The 16,607-nt window shown below is 39.7% G+C and overlaps 1 protein-coding gene across 2 annotated transcripts in view; it reads left to right on the top strand.

Annotated features, from left to right (window-relative positions):
- Positions 1 to 9,174: 9,174 nt before the first annotated feature.
- ZDHHC21 (zinc finger DHHC-type palmitoyltransferase 21) overlaps positions 9,175 to 16,607 on the top strand; it is a 69,450-nt gene continuing 62,017 nt past the window's right edge. Inside the window, exons 1-2 of one of the 2 annotated variants that reach the window (XM_045193648.3) lie at positions 9,175 to 9,537; positions 15,173 to 15,303. The gene's annotated coding sequence lies outside the window, so the exon portion shown is untranslated. The remainder of the gene's footprint in view (positions 9,538 to 15,172; positions 15,304 to 16,607) is intronic. The other variant, XM_024558333.4, reaches the window with a different exon arrangement.

The raw sequence follows: 16,607 nt of genomic DNA, 5'->3' as shown, positions 1-16,607 counted from the left end.
TTCTGGCTGTTCTCCACCAAAAGTCCCTTCTAAATTCTTCAAATTTCATTTCTGTGCGATTTCTAAGTAACATTACACCTGCTCAGTTAATTAGATTGCATTTACCTCCCCAGAGGAAGTACAGGTGTTTAATTGAATTGATTTTTCTCCCCCGAAGAAGTTGCTCTTTTTGTCACAAACCTATTGCACTTACTCCTCCACCAGCATTTAGCACTGTAGTTCAATAACTCTCAAATATTAGTGGGCCTAAAACCTACTGGGGGTGCTCACAGCAGTGCTTTCTTGGTTCCACACCCAGGGCAATTGATTTATTGGTATGCTCAGCTATCTGCATTTTTCTAATTTTTCATTGTGAAGATTTTTAAAAACACAAAAAGATTGAAAAATAGTACCAAGAATACCTCTATAGTTGCCACCTTAATTCAACAATTGCTGGCATTTTGCCATATTTTCTTTATTTCTCAGGTTTATGAATGTGTGTATGTGTATTCACTGCATATTTTAATATTGTTGAACTATTTGAAAGTAAGTTACAGATATCACGACACTTCCCCCTTAATACTCCAGCATGCATCTCCTAAGAATGAGGATGCTCTTCTACATAATAAGGATAATGATATCACTATTACTCTTAAGAAAATTAACAATATTTCCAGAATATCATCTAGTCATTTGCATTTTAACAGGTATCTTCCGAATCTAGTTCTTTCTTTTAAGTTCGGGGATGGAAGTTTCAGACACTATGGTGGACTAATGAATGAGATCTTTGGGGAGTAAGCGGGGCTCCTGGGACAACCCAAGTAGTCTTGAGTTAGCGATGGGTAGATTTTACAAATCAGGGCGGACAAGTCTTGCAGAATGTCCATTCCACAGAGTCTAAGGAAGCCAGAGAGGTCACACAGCTCCTAGGATGCACTCCCACGCATGTGTTTTAACTATAGGAAAGGTAAAATGTTCTTTCTGCTCAGGGAACTTCAAAGAAAATCCTTCTGTCCTCATTTTTACAATAGAAAGTTGATTGGTGAGTCAACTTTTTACAGACTTAACTACATACTTGGTTTAAGGGCTATGATGAGCTTCAGTGGAAATAATCAGTTGAGTGATTCCCTGCTGTGATTAAAGAGTTAAAACTGTGGCCGGAGTCACGCCTCAGGGAGCTGTAAGAAATAGGGATCATGGGAGTTGTAGTGTGACATTCCTGCCCACTCTCCAACATTGTCTCCGTAAAACAGCTTCAGCTGCTGCTGCACATGGTGTAATTTTAACATGCTCTTTTAAAATTTACAGTGTGCCCATAAAAGACTTCATGATGGTATTTGGTAATTCCTGTGGCGTTTGGGGCATGACAGCACAACTGTGATCGGATTGCTTCAAAAAAAGAGTCTCTCAGAACGTAGGTTTTCACAAATCCAGGTGTGGGGATCACTCCTGGCTGTAGGATTTTCTAAACCTAATAGAGACCCCATTTTATTGCCTACATAGTTCGGTCACATCGTATGTGCAGGTGCTTCCCACACAGCAAGGGTTGAATGGGAAAAGGGAGTGAATAAGGAGATCACTTGGTAGAACAGGTATGAGCTGGGGACTGACTTTCTGTTTTCGTATGCAGTTCCAGTGACAGTTACTCCTTGACTGAGAGAGCAAAGGACAAAGATATTAGCAGAAATTACCTGTGTGTGTGTGTGTGTGTGTGTGTGTGTGTGGTATATGTGTGTCTATGAGTGTGGCTGCTATCCAAAGCAGCCACAAGTATTTATTAAACCCAAATGCGGTCAATGCATTCCGAGTAGTTGGTCTTTCACCATTGCTTCCACGGAATCGCTCAAACATGCATTTCCTTGCCCCACGCCGTTCGGCATCGTGACACCCTGAGCCTGCCTTGCCCATGGGGTTTTCTCACACGTCTCTCCTTATTGTTGCACCCGTGAAAACCACGTTTTCACCAGCTAGGGCTCAGGCTTCCTGCTGTGGCACCGCAGGGTGTCAAAAAAAATTAAAATATCCAGTGGCCTATATTTTTCATCTATTGGACATAGATGGCATGAACCCAAAGCAGGTCTATTGAGTCAGTATATCTGGAAATCAACAAAAGGTAATTCTCCAAAGTGTTTCAGAGACATATGTTATAGCAGGAAATACTGTTTCTTATTACCTTTGAAACCTGGGTTTTCCTTGAAGGACTCAGATTATTTTATTCCCCAGTCAACATTATCTCCACACAAGCCATGTGAGCTGTCTCAGCTTCTTCATCTCCTTTCCTGGTGCCGAACACTTCCCTCTTTCCTCTCCCTTTCTGAGAGCTCAGCATCTCCTGTTATTTTGTCTACATGGAGATGGAAGCCATTACATTTTAAATCTCAGCTTCCCTTCTCTCCCCTTCAAAATTTCCCACTTTGTCACCCTCTGGCTTTGCTTTTCTTTCCTTTCTCCTTCCCTCCCTTCCTCCCTTCCTTCTTTCCTTCCTTCCTTCCTTTCTTCCTTTTTCTTTTGTTGTTCAATTACAGTTGCCACAATTTTTCCCTTTGCTTTCCCTCACCCCACCCCCACCCCTACACCCTCAGTAAATCCCCACTCTATTGTCCATTAGCATGGGTCCTTCATACAAGGTCCTTGACTAGATACTTCCCCCTCTTTCCCCTGTTTTCTCTTTCTCTCTCCCCTCTGATCACCATCAGTTTGTTCTTTATTTTCATGTCTCTTGTTCTATTTTACTCATTTGTTTGTTTTGTTCATTAGGGTCCACTTATAGGTGAGATCTTATGGTATTTGTCTTTCACTGACTGGCTTATTTCACTTAGTATAATACACTCCAGTTCCATCCATGCTCTCTCGAATGGTACGAGCTCCTTCTTTCTTTTTGCTGCATAGTATTTCATTGTGTAAATGTACCACAGGTTTTTGATCCACCCATTTACTGATGGGTACTTAGGTTGCTTCCAGCACTTGGCTATCGTAAATAATGATGCTATGAACACTGGGGTGCATAGGTTGTTTTGAGTTGGTGTTTCAGGATTCTTAGGGTATAATCCCAGCAGTGGGATCCCTGGATCAAAAGGCGATTCCATCTTTAGTTTTTTGAGGAGATTCCATACTTTTTTTCCACAGTGGCTACACCAGTCTGCATTCCCACCAACAGTGCACTAGGGTTCCTCTTTCCCCACATCCTCACCAACACTTATTGTTGATTTGTTTATGATGTCCATTCTGACTTGTGTGAAGTGGTATCTCATTGTGGTTTTAATTTGCATCTCTCTGATGGCTAGTGATGTTGAGCATTCTTTTGTATGTCTATGGGCCCTCTGTATGTCCTCCTTGGAGAAGTGTCTGCTTAGGTCCTTTGCGCATTTTTTAAATTGGATTGTTTGTCTTCCTAGTGTTGAGCTGTATGAGTTCTTTATATATTTTGGAGATCAAATCCTTGTTCAAAGTATCATTGACAAATATGTTTTCCCATAGACTTGGTTCCCTCTTCATTTTGCTGATGTTTTCTTCAGCCATACAGAAGCTTTTTAATTTGATGTAGTCCAATTTGTTTATTCTTTCCTTTATGTCCCTTGCCCTAGGAGATATATCGGTGAAGATATTGATTGCTCTGTGGGGTATCTGACAATTTACTGCCTATGTTTTCCTCTAGGACTTCTATGGTGTCACAACTTATATTTAAATCTTTTATATATCTTGAGTTTATTTTGGTGTCTTTCTTTTTTTTCTTTTTTTTTATACCAAAGATAACCTTCTTATTTTGACTCTTGTATCTAGTAGTTCTTTGCTTCATACTTTAAGGTCCAAATTTTAACTTGTCTTCCTTTTCTTTATTTTTATAGTCTTGTCTTGGCAACAAACCCAGGGTTCCCACATTTCTTTTTAGCATTTTCATTACAATAAAATCTTTCAATGAAAATCTCACTTATCAAAAGAGTTTGCAATTATCAAAATGGCCCTATTTTTAATGTGTTCTTTACATTGATCCAGGATAGAACTTTCCCTGGTGCTAGACCCATTTTACTTTTTTTCTTGGAACTCTTGTTAATTCCACTTGCTTAAAATTGTTTTCTAAAATTACTACTCAAGAAAATAGTTTTTTGAAGGCTAAGTATTTATTAAAAAAATTAAAGATCTTTTTATTGCTAAAAATCTTAGGTACTTTTCACAAGTGGATTATGAGCCTTTCAGGAATCCAAATCTGAGCCCTGACAACTGTGCTGATCTGCTAACGGGCCACTTTTATGAGGCATTTTGACATCACAAATGGAAATTTCTGTTTCATAGAAGAATTTGACTCCACATTTCGTGCTACCACTTAGATATCATGGTATTTAACTGGTGAGAAACTACTATGATAAATATGCATGTGCATTATTTTGGAAATTTAATAGGCCAGTGAGTTCTGAATAGAACATAAAAGAATTATAGTTTTCTCTCAAAGGGTCAAGTCTTACTTTTTAAGTTACCTGTCTTTGGTTATATAAATTTTTCTGGAGGATATTTATGCCATAAAGTTGCTGCAAAAATAGTTTTTAAAAGCACTCTTCCTTATAACTTGACCCAAATTTCTCCAAAGGATGAGGAATTAGGGTGACCCTGTCCAAAGCACACTTCTTCCCATTTTGGAAGAGTGATGCTGATGGGTCTTGTGGCTGTGAATGGCAGCTACTTTACTGTGCCATCAACACAGAAAAGGAGACCTCTTTCCTGAAGAACCTTGACTTTGAATCCTGACTATGGGCGGCTTTCATTATCGAATGGGTTGTTAAAACTTAATGAGCCAAGGCCTACCAGGAACAAGCCTGTAGCCTGACAAAATAAACTTTATTGCCTTGCAAGGAGGGAAGGCACTTCGGAGGAGCGCCACCAGCAAAGAAGGAGGAGCAAGGCAACTTCTGTAATTTAGGGTTCCACTGAAAGGTTTTGAAGGTAATCCAAGGGAAGGAGAGATCAGGTTTGGATTAGCTGTTTTGCGGTGGGATTTGGAAAGAGGGAATTAAGTAGGAATTGGGTGCTGTCATGAGGTGAAGGTGGCTGAGGAATTGAGGCTCCCTAGTAATACATGAAAACAGCAAGTGGTCTAGGGCATCATTGGTCAGTAACCAGCCAAAGAGAGGGACATTATGGTAATGTGTGATATAACTGCTGCATGACCTTGGCAGAAACAGTGTTTTCCATTAACTTTGCAGCTGGCTTTATCTGTGCCTATTCTCCCAGCCCAAAATCAGTGGTAGGGCTTCTTTTCTCTTTTCAGTCCAAGCTGATTGTCATTCTTCCCATTCCAAACAGATTTTAACTCTTTAGGGTCCTGGACTCTAAACTCACCTCATCCTTCACCAGGATACATTTTACCACTGGTACTTAACCGACTGTAAGAATCGCAGGCTCATTTTCATTTAAGTTAATAGAAATCTCTAGAGCCCTGACTGGTGTGGCTCAGTTGGTTGTGCGTCATCCCACAAAGTGAAAGGGTACGGGTTTGATTCCCGGTCAGGGCATATGCCTGGGTTGCGGGCCCAGTCCCCGCAATGGGGCACTTGCAAGAGGCAGCTGATCCATGTTTCTCTCATACATTGATGTTTCTCTCACTCTCTTTCTCCCTCCCTTCCCTTCTCTGTAAAAATAAATAAATAAAATCTTTAAAAAAAGGTAAATCTCTAGAGCAAACATCAAGCAACCCTAAAAAGCTGAGGCAAAGCCATGTGGCTTCACTAACAGCTTCCAATTTAGGACATTAGAAATGTTTCCAAGTTCTCGCCACTGTGCCTTTTAATGGTGCCACTGCCCTCACTAATAGTCTTTCCAGAATAGATTACTCTCCTCCAAAAGCTTAATGGGTCCTCATTGAAAATAGCATTGCATCTGAAGCTCATCATGATTTGATTCTGTTCTACCTTCCCATTCCCCTCTCTATCTTTCCATGTAATTTGCATTTGAACCACACTGAGATGGGTCATTGTACTTTCCTGCCTCCATGCCTTTGCTTACACTTTCCCTCAACCAGGAGTGATCCTTTGACCTTATCAAAATCCTCTTATCACCTGTCTGATGCTAGAACTTTTCTCCAGGAAGTCACTCCTGAATCACCCTGCTGACACTGCTAGCTGCTGCTTTCGCACTCCCACAGCACTTTGCTTCTAACTCTGTCTAGCATTGCTGTTGTTCTGTCTCCCATGCGCACAGTGGTTTTTTAGAGTTATCCTTGTTTTTGAAAAAAAAGTTTGTTATACCTACTTTCTGTGTCCTAGGGCAAGTTCTTAACCTGATGTTCATGACTTCATTGTGGACTTCTGAAGATGTGGGCAGGTGGGACACTATGTGCAACTTCATATATAAATATGCATGTCCAAATTTACATAATTGTGTGTCAGTGCGTACGTGTGTATACTTTGTTAAGAAGGGGGCCCACAACTTTCCACAGATGCTAAAAGAGACGTGTAACCCAAAAGAGGTTACAAACTACTGTTAGAATATCAGACTATTGTGGAATGGGCACTCTGCCACTCAAACAGATGAGGGAGATGACTATAAGCAACCAAGACATCACGAATGTGCATCAAATGTGGGTGCTTAGGGCATGATACCCAGATGGGCAGGTGGAGAACACCATCCACCCAAAGCTGCCAAGGCTATTAGTCAGTACTGATTAAACTCTGGACTGTACTTGCACTCACTTTTGGAAATTGCAGTAAAATCCAGTCCTTCCCAGTCATGGCACAGAAGCACAGGAGTTGGCTGAGTTTGTCCACATAAATGCCCTGACTATGCCTTTGTTGAGAAGCCAAGTTGGCAGTGGAGGCCATGCTACTTGTCTATTTTTTTCAACTCTCAGATAAGTATCAGTTTGATTAATAATCATGTTTCCATCAGTCACAGGCACCGTAAAGTAGACTAGGCTTGTGGAGGGAAAAAAGTAGTGCATGACATGTATCTTCTCTCCATCCTTACAGTAAATAGAAAAACTCCCCCAAAGATTACATGATCTTACATGATTACATGATCTATATACTTAGATCTCTCTAAGTACATGGGTTGCGATACAAATAGTCGTGTTTATCATGAATGATAGAATTAGATAATTTGACCTTCAGTATAAAGAATAGATATAGATAGGCCCTTGATACTTAACTTCCCATGCTAAAAAGGCTCATGTTTTCAGAATGTTTTTCCTGCTACTTCTCTCTTTCCATGCATTTTGAAGAAAATTCTCTGTGCTATTGATTTGGCTGAAAAAAAAACCCAAATTAACTCATAAAAGAAAGCTTGAAAAATATGGGCACTTTCAATTGTCATGTGCACTCATGTGCCTGCCTATTAATCCTCTTTTGGGCACCTGTTGAGATTATTTGCCACAAACTACTATGTATCGCAAGGATATACTAAGAGATCAACATTATGCAACTCAGTTATCTGACTATAGCAGGTAAAACTCAACATATTTCCTCTTCCCCTAAAGTGACTAATTATCTGTATTATTTCTTTCTTTTCAAACAAACCAAGTTACAAATATCCTACTACATAAAATGCATTGTGAAAACCAAAGATAATTCTTTCAAAAATAATTGTTACAGCCTTCCAAGTAGTTATGCATGAATTGAGCACTTTATTTTTTTAATCTGAAAGGCAATAAAACTTGCATATAGACAAATCAATCTCAACCACTGAGTTTCTTTGGAGGTAGAGACTATATACTAGGTTAGTAATTCTAAAACTTGAGTGTACACTAGAATCACTTGGAAGCCTTGTTAAAATGCAGATGACTGGGATTCACCCTCAGGTTTCTAATACAGTAGATCTGGGGTGGAGCTGGAGAATATGGAACTTCTTACAAGTTCCCAGGAGACGCTGATGTTGCTGGTGTGGGGGCAACACTTTGATAACCACTGACTAGATCTCTAAGGTCCTAAGGTGTTTGTAATCAATTCAGAAACTAGGACATAACATGTTTTAAAATACTTAGCAAAACAAAATAAGGTAAGGGCCCAGAATAAGCTACAATGTGTATAAGTGCAGTGGTGAGAGAGAACTCTGGGGTGGCAGGATTTGAGCTAACTCCAAAGTCTGGATAGAATTAAGATCCTCAGAGTGGAAGATGGAGGGCACTCTGGAGGGGTAAATGAACCAAGTTAATAGAGCTAAAACTGGCGAGGGTGGTAGGGACCACTTTGTGAAGGGCTTTCAATGACAATGTGTAAGGAGTTAGATTTTATGCAGCAGGTCATGCTTCTTCCATCCACACATTATCTCCTGTGGCATGCAGGCACAAAGATTTACCTCCAGATTATGGCAATCATTTTAACCTTCCCAACTACTGTTCAGTGAGGTGAGGGAGGAGATGGGAGGGAGGCTTTAGTGTCTCACTGGCGTTTGATAAGATACCAATTTACACAGGGAGGTATATTATTTGCTATGGTGGGTCCATTTATTTTTCCTAGGTGGCAGGATGGGAAAGCCAGCAACTTTTTTTGGATGTCTCCTGAAATCCCAAGAAAACTTGTTTGGGTCTGAGTTTAGGTTGTTGAGAGGAAGGAAAAATCTTGGCTGGGTGGGGTAACATTGGCTTTTGCCCCATAGAGAGTCTGAAGTGGGCAAGACCATTCACTAGAGTCTAGTGCTTTTCGATCTTGAAGGTACAGATGTAGTAATCACCTGGACATGGTGTTAAATGCTGATACTGATTAAGCAGGCCTACGACTGTGCATTTCTTACTAGTTCCCACAGGATGCTGATGCTGCGGACTGCACTGTGAAGCAAGATACCACAGGACATTCTGAAGGAAACAGGGCGGTTGAGCAACTCCCCTGAAACAAAGAGGGTAAATGCAATCTTTTAAGGGAGCCTCCTCGCCTGTCCCGCGGGAGAAGGAGCCGGCGAGGGTGTCGGGACAAAGAGAAGGTCGGCCGGGGCGGAGCTGGAAGGGTGGCATGGGTCGGAGGTGGTGGGTGGGCCGAGGCGCCCAGGTGCTTCAGGTGCGAGTGTTTGGGTGCTGGCAGGTCCGGCCGCGCCTCCTCCGGCCCGCGCCGCGATCTCTGGTCTTTGGGCCCTCGGCGGCTCCCATCGCGGCTCTGGGGCGCGAAGCTGCGCGGCGCCAGCGGTAGCCGGTCTCTCCGCGGCGCAAGCGGATACTCACCCCGCCGGTCTGGAGTTCGGGATCCCGGAAGCGGAAAAGGAGCGCGGCCCTGCCCGGGCGGCAGAGTTATTGGAGGAGGAGGAGCTGGAGGAGCCGCGGGCGGCCGCAGGAGCGAAGGCGGCGAGGGGAGAGCCGGCGGGCGTCGGTGAGTGTGTACAGGCGCGGGGGCGACGCGGCCCCCTCCACCGGGCCCGCCCGCAGCTCCTCCGCGCCCCGCCGCCCTCACCTGGCCGCGCTCCCGCCCTGCCCCCTCCTTGCACCTGTCTCCGCACCCGCGCAGAGCCCCGGGTGTTCTGGGCGCCCTGCTCGCCCCTGGCCTGGCCTTTCTCAGAGCATCCTTAGCCAGAGCTGCGACCGCCCGCCGACTGCTCCTCCCCTTAACTGGTGGTGAGAGGGTTCCTGCTCCAGCCGAGGTGGTTTAGGTAAGGTTTTCCTTTCTTTTTTTTTTTGATTTATTAAGTCTGTGCCCTGAGTTTCTCGCCTGTGAACTAGTGTTTACCTCCCGGTACCCCGGTTCCGAGACCTGCGCGCAGGGATCTCGGATTTATGCCACCGTAGCCTTTCATTCATTTCCAGATCGCTGGGGTGAGACTGCACAGGATCAGCAGGAGGAGATAGTTTACTCCTTTATTGACCTTCTGCCTCCCTCTCTTACATCCTAGAGTGGTTTTGAGAAACTGGCTTGTAAATGGCAGCAGTTTGCACTTGTTACCATTCACTTTAACAGGTCGCTGGATTTTAATTGGAGAGTCCATTCGGAGTTGCGGTCTTTCTCAGGCTATATTTGGGTCACGTTTTATGATCCAGTGTGAGTCAGTGGAGGATGTCTGTATCTCTAGGACTGAGAGAACCTGACTAGTTATTACTTGAAAATATTGCAATATAGTAGTCCATAAAAGTACAAGGGGGAAAAAATCAAGGTCATTGTGGGCGGGTAATAAATCATAGTGTGAAGTTACAGTCTGAAGTAAAGAGGACTAAGGATAATTAAGCAAAAGTTAAAAACGGGTCAGATGGACCCTCAGCCTCGCATGCTAATATGTGTACTTTAAAAAATTCACAACTTTCCTTGTGGTGGTAATAATAATAATAATGGTGATGATGATAAGGTAGTACATGCCATCCCTGAACTAAAATGCTTTTTATGTAATATCTTGTTAAATTCTTCCAACTTTTAGGTTTGATTTATTTTAAAGATAAAGCCCAGGGAGGTGCTTTATTTTGCTTGGTTATGTCTTAATGTCAAAAAGGTTTTTGAAGAGGAGATGAGAGATCAACCAGAAAGAAGGAATGAAATGAGATTTGGTTTTCTAGATTTTAGTGTCATTGCTGTCACTGTCCAGCTGTGGGGTCATGGGTAGGCCACTGACCCATGCTGTTTTCTCATCTATACTAGGGAGTCAGGCTGAATTCTTGAGTAAGGCTTATTCGCTTTTCCATGCTTACTTGGAATATGTATGTTTATAAATACTTTAGATCCTTTAACTTGTTAAAGGTGCATTTAAAACATTTACTAGAAGAAATGTTAGTAAAATTATATCAAAATGTAAGTAAAAAAAAGTATAATTCCATACTTTTGGAATAGTGGTTTGTGTAGTATTGTACTATTCAGAATTCCTCATTTTAAATGTAAAGCAATAGGATTATATTAGGACCCTTCAAACTGTTGTGATTTCTGTTAAGCTTAACATACTTGTAGAAGTTGTAGTTGGAATATATGAACTAGACCAAATGGTGATATTTGTGTCACATTCCATATCTCTAGGTTGTTTTGTTTAATAAAAGTAATGAGCATTTTAAAATGCATACATATAACCATTAGCTTAACAGGTTAGTTCTAAAACAAGAAAATCAGTGAATCGTAAAATTTTTCCTTATTTGCCCACTGCCTCATTTCTTGAATTCATGGGGACTGATTCAGAACTTTTGAAGTGAGCATGGATAAAATAGTGCCATGTATTAGTGAAGAAATGAATCGAAAAGCCTAATGTTTCTATGGAGCTTTTTTCTGGCATTGTAACTGAGTGTGAGTCAAAATCTTTTTCAGCTTAGAAGGCCACATAGTGGTGGTATCAGTACTACCAGGCATAACAGGGAAGGCAGAGGAAAAGCTATTTTTATTACCAGAAAGTTGTTCCCTAAGCTCAGTTTTACTTTTATATTAAAGAAGGAAGACATTTTATTTAGTAGACTATCAGGGCTCAGGTTCGACTTTTGAAATGCACTAAATATAAATGGCATTTTAGCATTTAGAAGAATAAGCAGTGTGTTAATACTGCTCAAGTTGAAAATGTTTGAACTATTTTGAATCAGTAAAAAATACAGGTGAAAAACAAGAATGGAAAAAGTCATTCTTATTGTCAAAACAATGATTTTTTTGGTTGAGAATCATTGGTAAATTGAGTTATTCTAGTTTAAAAGGCCCATCTTCATAGACATGAAGTAGCACTGCTCACATTTTCACAAACTCTTCCTGGAGAACTCAGCAGTTGAACTAGAATTCCTTACTTCAGTTACGCATTCCTCACTAGCTCCTTAAATCAGGTCATGATTTTTTCTTCATGCTTCATTCCCTAACTCCCCAGGCCTCTGTTTCTACCTGAAAGAGATTTAGTTTGCTTCAGTTCATTTCTTTCAATTTTAGAATACTTCTTATTTTGGGGTTTCTGCTTGAAGAGACTTCATGTCAACCTCCTGACATGCTTACAGTATGATACTAGCTGAAGGGCTGTACCATCTGAGGTTTCTCATTTGTGACAAGTGGTTCTCCGACTTCACTGTTAGAGAAAGGAGGTGACCAGGGTATGGTTAAATTGTGGCACCACTTTAATGATGGGCACCCAGAATCATTTTTCATTCTGGAGTCTAGACTAGAAGTAGAACTCATCTTTAAGTTTCCCTTCCTTTCCCCTCTTGCATTCCCCTTTAAAGTTATCATTTTTGGAGGTGCTTATTTGCTAGGCATTTTTCCATTTAAGCACAACAACCCAGTGAATTAATGTTTTTTATCAGCATTTTACAGATGGTTAAACTGAAGCTTGAAAAGAAACTGAAGAGGCTGTGTCATAATTTGAATGTGGCTCTCTTTTTGCTATCTGTACTACTGATTTCCTACTCTGCTGAAATACACTGAATACTGATGTGATAGTCAAAAAATTAAATACCTTGTTGGCTAATTATTGAGGATATATTAGGTAGAAGTATTTAACTTGACTAGTTTTCAGAGTAGATAAAATCAGAAGTTAAATAGCTGTATAAATATATATTTAAAGGTATATAGTTGTAACTTTGTTTTTAGAACTTCTTTGAGCTGAATTACAGGTTTACATTTTGTATATTCATATACTATATTTTAACCCTTTTCTTTTGACCCTGTGGGGAAGACTTTTTTCCTTTTTTGGTGTGTCCTATAAATTGTTGATCATATTCTTTTAGACACAGCAATGTTAAGAGTATTTGGTTAACAGCCCTGGCTGGTGTGGCTCAGTGGATTGAGTGCCGGCCTGCGAACCAAAGGGTCACAGGTTCGATTCCTAGTCAGGGCACAGGCCTGGTTTGCAGGCTAGGTCCCTGGTAGGGGGCACATGAGAGGCAACCACACATTGATGTTTTTCTTCCTCTTTCTCTCCCTCCCTTCCCCTCTGTCTAAAAAAATAAATAAATAAATAAAAATTAAAAAAAGAATATTTAGTTAACATTTTATAGTTATGAAAGTTTGGGATATTCGTTGTTATCCTAAAATTTCCTAGGTTTTTAAGGCTAACGTTGCTTTTATATCACATAGAGGAGATTTGATTCCACAATGGTTCTGATGTTGAACTAGATGAAATTTTCATCTCATTTTGTATATTATGGCTACAATGAAGCTATAATAACTGTAAGTGTAAAGTAGGCTTTCTTTCTTGATTTTAAGCCAGGGAGTGACTGGGGTTTGACTCATGGATGGGTGACCTGTGCTATTACCTAATACTGTAACCGACAGAGACTGCTGTGCTGAAACATTGGAAAGACACTGTAGAGTCATAGTCTCCACGGCATTATTGACCTTGGCCGTGTTTCAGAATATATTGATGTACCACATTTAATTCTGCCTGAGATTTTTTTCTAGAAGAGGATGAATTCATTCCTTTCTCATTAGAGCAATAGTTCCTTTACTTGGTCATTCCATATTTTGTCTTTAAGAAACAAAGGTACAGCCAAGGAGACCACTTTAAATTAGCTTAGAAAGTTAAGGTAGAAATAAATTACATTTGGCAATCTAACAATCATGGACCATTGAAAAATTGACTCTGGGAGATAATAGTTTGAAAAAAGTCTCTAAGGGGAATGTAATGGTAAATTACTTTGATGTATTTTTCATATCCTCAGTATGTAATAGTTTCTCATTGTTATGGTAAGCAGTATACTTAACAAACGCATAACTTGCCCTTTAATTCTTGTTTTGGAGAATGGTACCACCCTTCACGTGGTCCCTAGGCCAAAACTTGGGAACCGTCCTAGCATGCGCTCTTTGCTTCCAGTTGTTCACCAACTCCCATAAATTTTACTCATAAGTAAAAAAAATGTTCTTGATTTTCCTTTTCCAACATGCCTCCTATCTGAAGTGTTCCATCCTCACTCCCACTCTCCCCACTCTCCTTATAAGTTACCTCTTTGGGGGTGCTTGCTGTATGCCCTTGTGTCTCATGTGGGTGACCAGTAAGCCTGTCTAATTTCACTTAGTCAGTCTTGAGCCTTATCATCCATCTAAGTCCATTCTTCAAAGTGCTGCCCTTTCATCCAAAATGCAAGTTTCATCATGGCATTTTATGTCTAAAATTCTTCAGTGGTTCCCGTCGTGTTTAGGGTGAAATCCAAACTCCTGGGCATGGTTTAACAGTGTTTTTCACTTGTAGATCATTCTCTGCTTGTGGGTCATGAAATAATACGGAGTGTATTGCATACAGTAGGGGTACATATTTCATTAAACCTTTTCAGTTATGTATTTCATACATGCAATATATACTTATAAAGCTCATATATTTGCCTGTACTAGTAACATTATGAAAAATATTTTTTAGAGTGGATTGTGGTGAGGATAGACATAATTCATCTCATCTTTCCATATGCAGTGACTTGTGCCATTTCAGCTTAATTGGATTTTTTGCCTGCTTTTATACCCTTGCTTATTTTGCTCCTTGTTCAGAAGAACCTCCATTCTTCATTTAGCTAATTCACAGATTTTACCTTCTCCAGAAATCTTTTCCTGACGGCAGTTTACCATAAATGCATTTTGTGTTGCAATCTAGTACACACATAAATTTTCACATACGTGAGAAAAGGTCTGTGAAACAATATCCTACTTATATGAGATGCTTTCTTTCCCCCTTGCCCTCTCTCTTACCTTGTCTTACGTGGTGTTCTTCTTATGTGTTTACTAGTCTTTCTCCACTGAGGATAGGGTCCCTCTCTGGTATTATATCCAGCACCAAAGCACATATACAGAGTCAGTAGATTTTGATTAAATTAATGGAATATTGAATCAGCGTATGCTTTCTAGAGCTCTTCTCAATGTTAAACGTTTAAGCTTGAACTGTAGAAACTAACTTTTATGGTTGCTTTTTAAATGGTTTTATTGTAGAAGTATAACTTTTTTCCTCACGGTTTAAACTAAAACTTGCTTCTATTTTAAACTCTTAATTTTATGTTTATCAATTATGACTAGATAGTTCTAGCCTTACATTATGATAGACATTACATTGCATTTTGTCCCATCAGTGATGTCAGAATTGATTGTCATTTTGTCATTTGTGGTAAGGAGGTTTGAAGAAGCCCAAATGCTGGATGCTGATTTGTTTTCTGGGAACTGAGTGGTTTCAAAAGAGAGAACTTTTCAACGGTAATCAAATGCACGTTTTTTAGGGGTGGTGTGGGTTATGAAAGTACAGAATAAGGTGGAGTTGAGTCATCTTATTTCTGAATTTATAACTTCATAATTGACATTTTTATGGCTAGATTACTTAGCTGCTTATGATTTTCATCTTTGTGAGAGATAATTATTTGTTAAACCATTAATAGAGTCTTATGGAAAACTGTCATTGAAGAGAAATCTATTTGTTGGAATGCAGTAACAAAAGAATGAATCAAGATCAAACCTCTAAATGCAAGTACCAGAAAAATTACAACACATCACAGTGAATTTGCAAGTGGTGAGTCTGTGTTTAATTTTATATGGGAATAAGTTTTTGAATTATGTGGCATAGTGTCCTTAATTCCTATGTTTAGATGTATTTAATAATTATTCATTTGCAAAAAATTGTAGTTTATTTAAAATTATTCATATTAAATTTTAAACATTTTCTTTTTTTTTTCCAAGATTTTATTTATTTGTTTTTAGAGAGGGGAAGAGAGAGAGTTAGAGGGAGAGAGACATCAATGTGTGGTTGCTTCTCACATGCCCCCTACCGAGGACCTAGCCTGTAACCCAGGCATGTGCCTGGGACTGGGGATTGAACCAGTAACCCTTTGGTTCACAGGCCAGCACTCAATCCACTGAGCCATACCAGCCAGGGCTTAACTAAATATTTTCTTAAATAAGGCATTTTTTAATAGAGAAATATAATCTGTAAGTAATACAAGTTTCAGAAACATCCTTCTGGATTATAAATCTTACATGGATTTATAACTGATGTTTTTTAAAATATTAATTTTAAAAGTATTTAAAATAAGGATAACATACAGTGATAAAGAGAGGCTTAAATTAAACATTTTTTTTTGTAAGGTTGTGGTGTCTAATCAGACCCCCTAGCTATCTTTATTTTTCAGTTGGCTGAAAAGAATTTAGAAGTACATATGTTTACTAATAAACTTAGAAGAACACATTAATACATACATAAAATGTGAAAGCCTTCTTCCTCATTGCTCTTTTCTGGCTCAGCCCAGTGATAACCACTGTTAACAGTTTTGTAGGTGTGTTCTCTTTCACACTTTTTTCCTATTCATATGTAGAAATTACTTATACTTTTTTTCCCAACAGAACCAAAATCATTTCCTCCCCTCTTTCTCCAATACTTCAGCATACATATTATTAATTAGAGTTCAATATTGGTTTATAGGGTTTTTTAAAAGGTAAATTTATATACCAGGAAATGCAACAATCTTAAGTGTATGTTGGCTGAGTTTTGACTGTTCATAACCTGTGTATCTCAAACTCATATCAAGATAGAGATCTTTATCAGCACCATAGAAGTTCCCTTCTGCCCTTTCCTAGTTTGTCTTTTTCCACCTCTCGTCTCAGGAAACCACTGTTAAGGCCCCAACCCTCATTCCCCAATAGATTTGCCTATGTAACTTTTTTTTCACTCAAAACTATATGTGGATAATCTATATGGAGGTCTAGATCTACCTCCCCCTACATTTTTTATTCTAAAATTTCAGTGACTTGGAAATAGTTTACAGTATGGATATTATAATTTATTTAATCGTTCCTCTCCCTCTACATGGACATTTAGGT

Source organism: Desmodus rotundus, chromosome 1 (assembly GCF_022682495.2).
Source record: "Desmodus rotundus isolate HL8 chromosome 1, HLdesRot8A.1, whole genome shotgun sequence".
Classification (NCBI taxonomy): Eukaryota; Metazoa; Chordata; class Mammalia; order Chiroptera; family Phyllostomidae; genus Desmodus; species Desmodus rotundus.
This window is presented reverse-complemented; position numbering and strand designations above follow the sequence as displayed.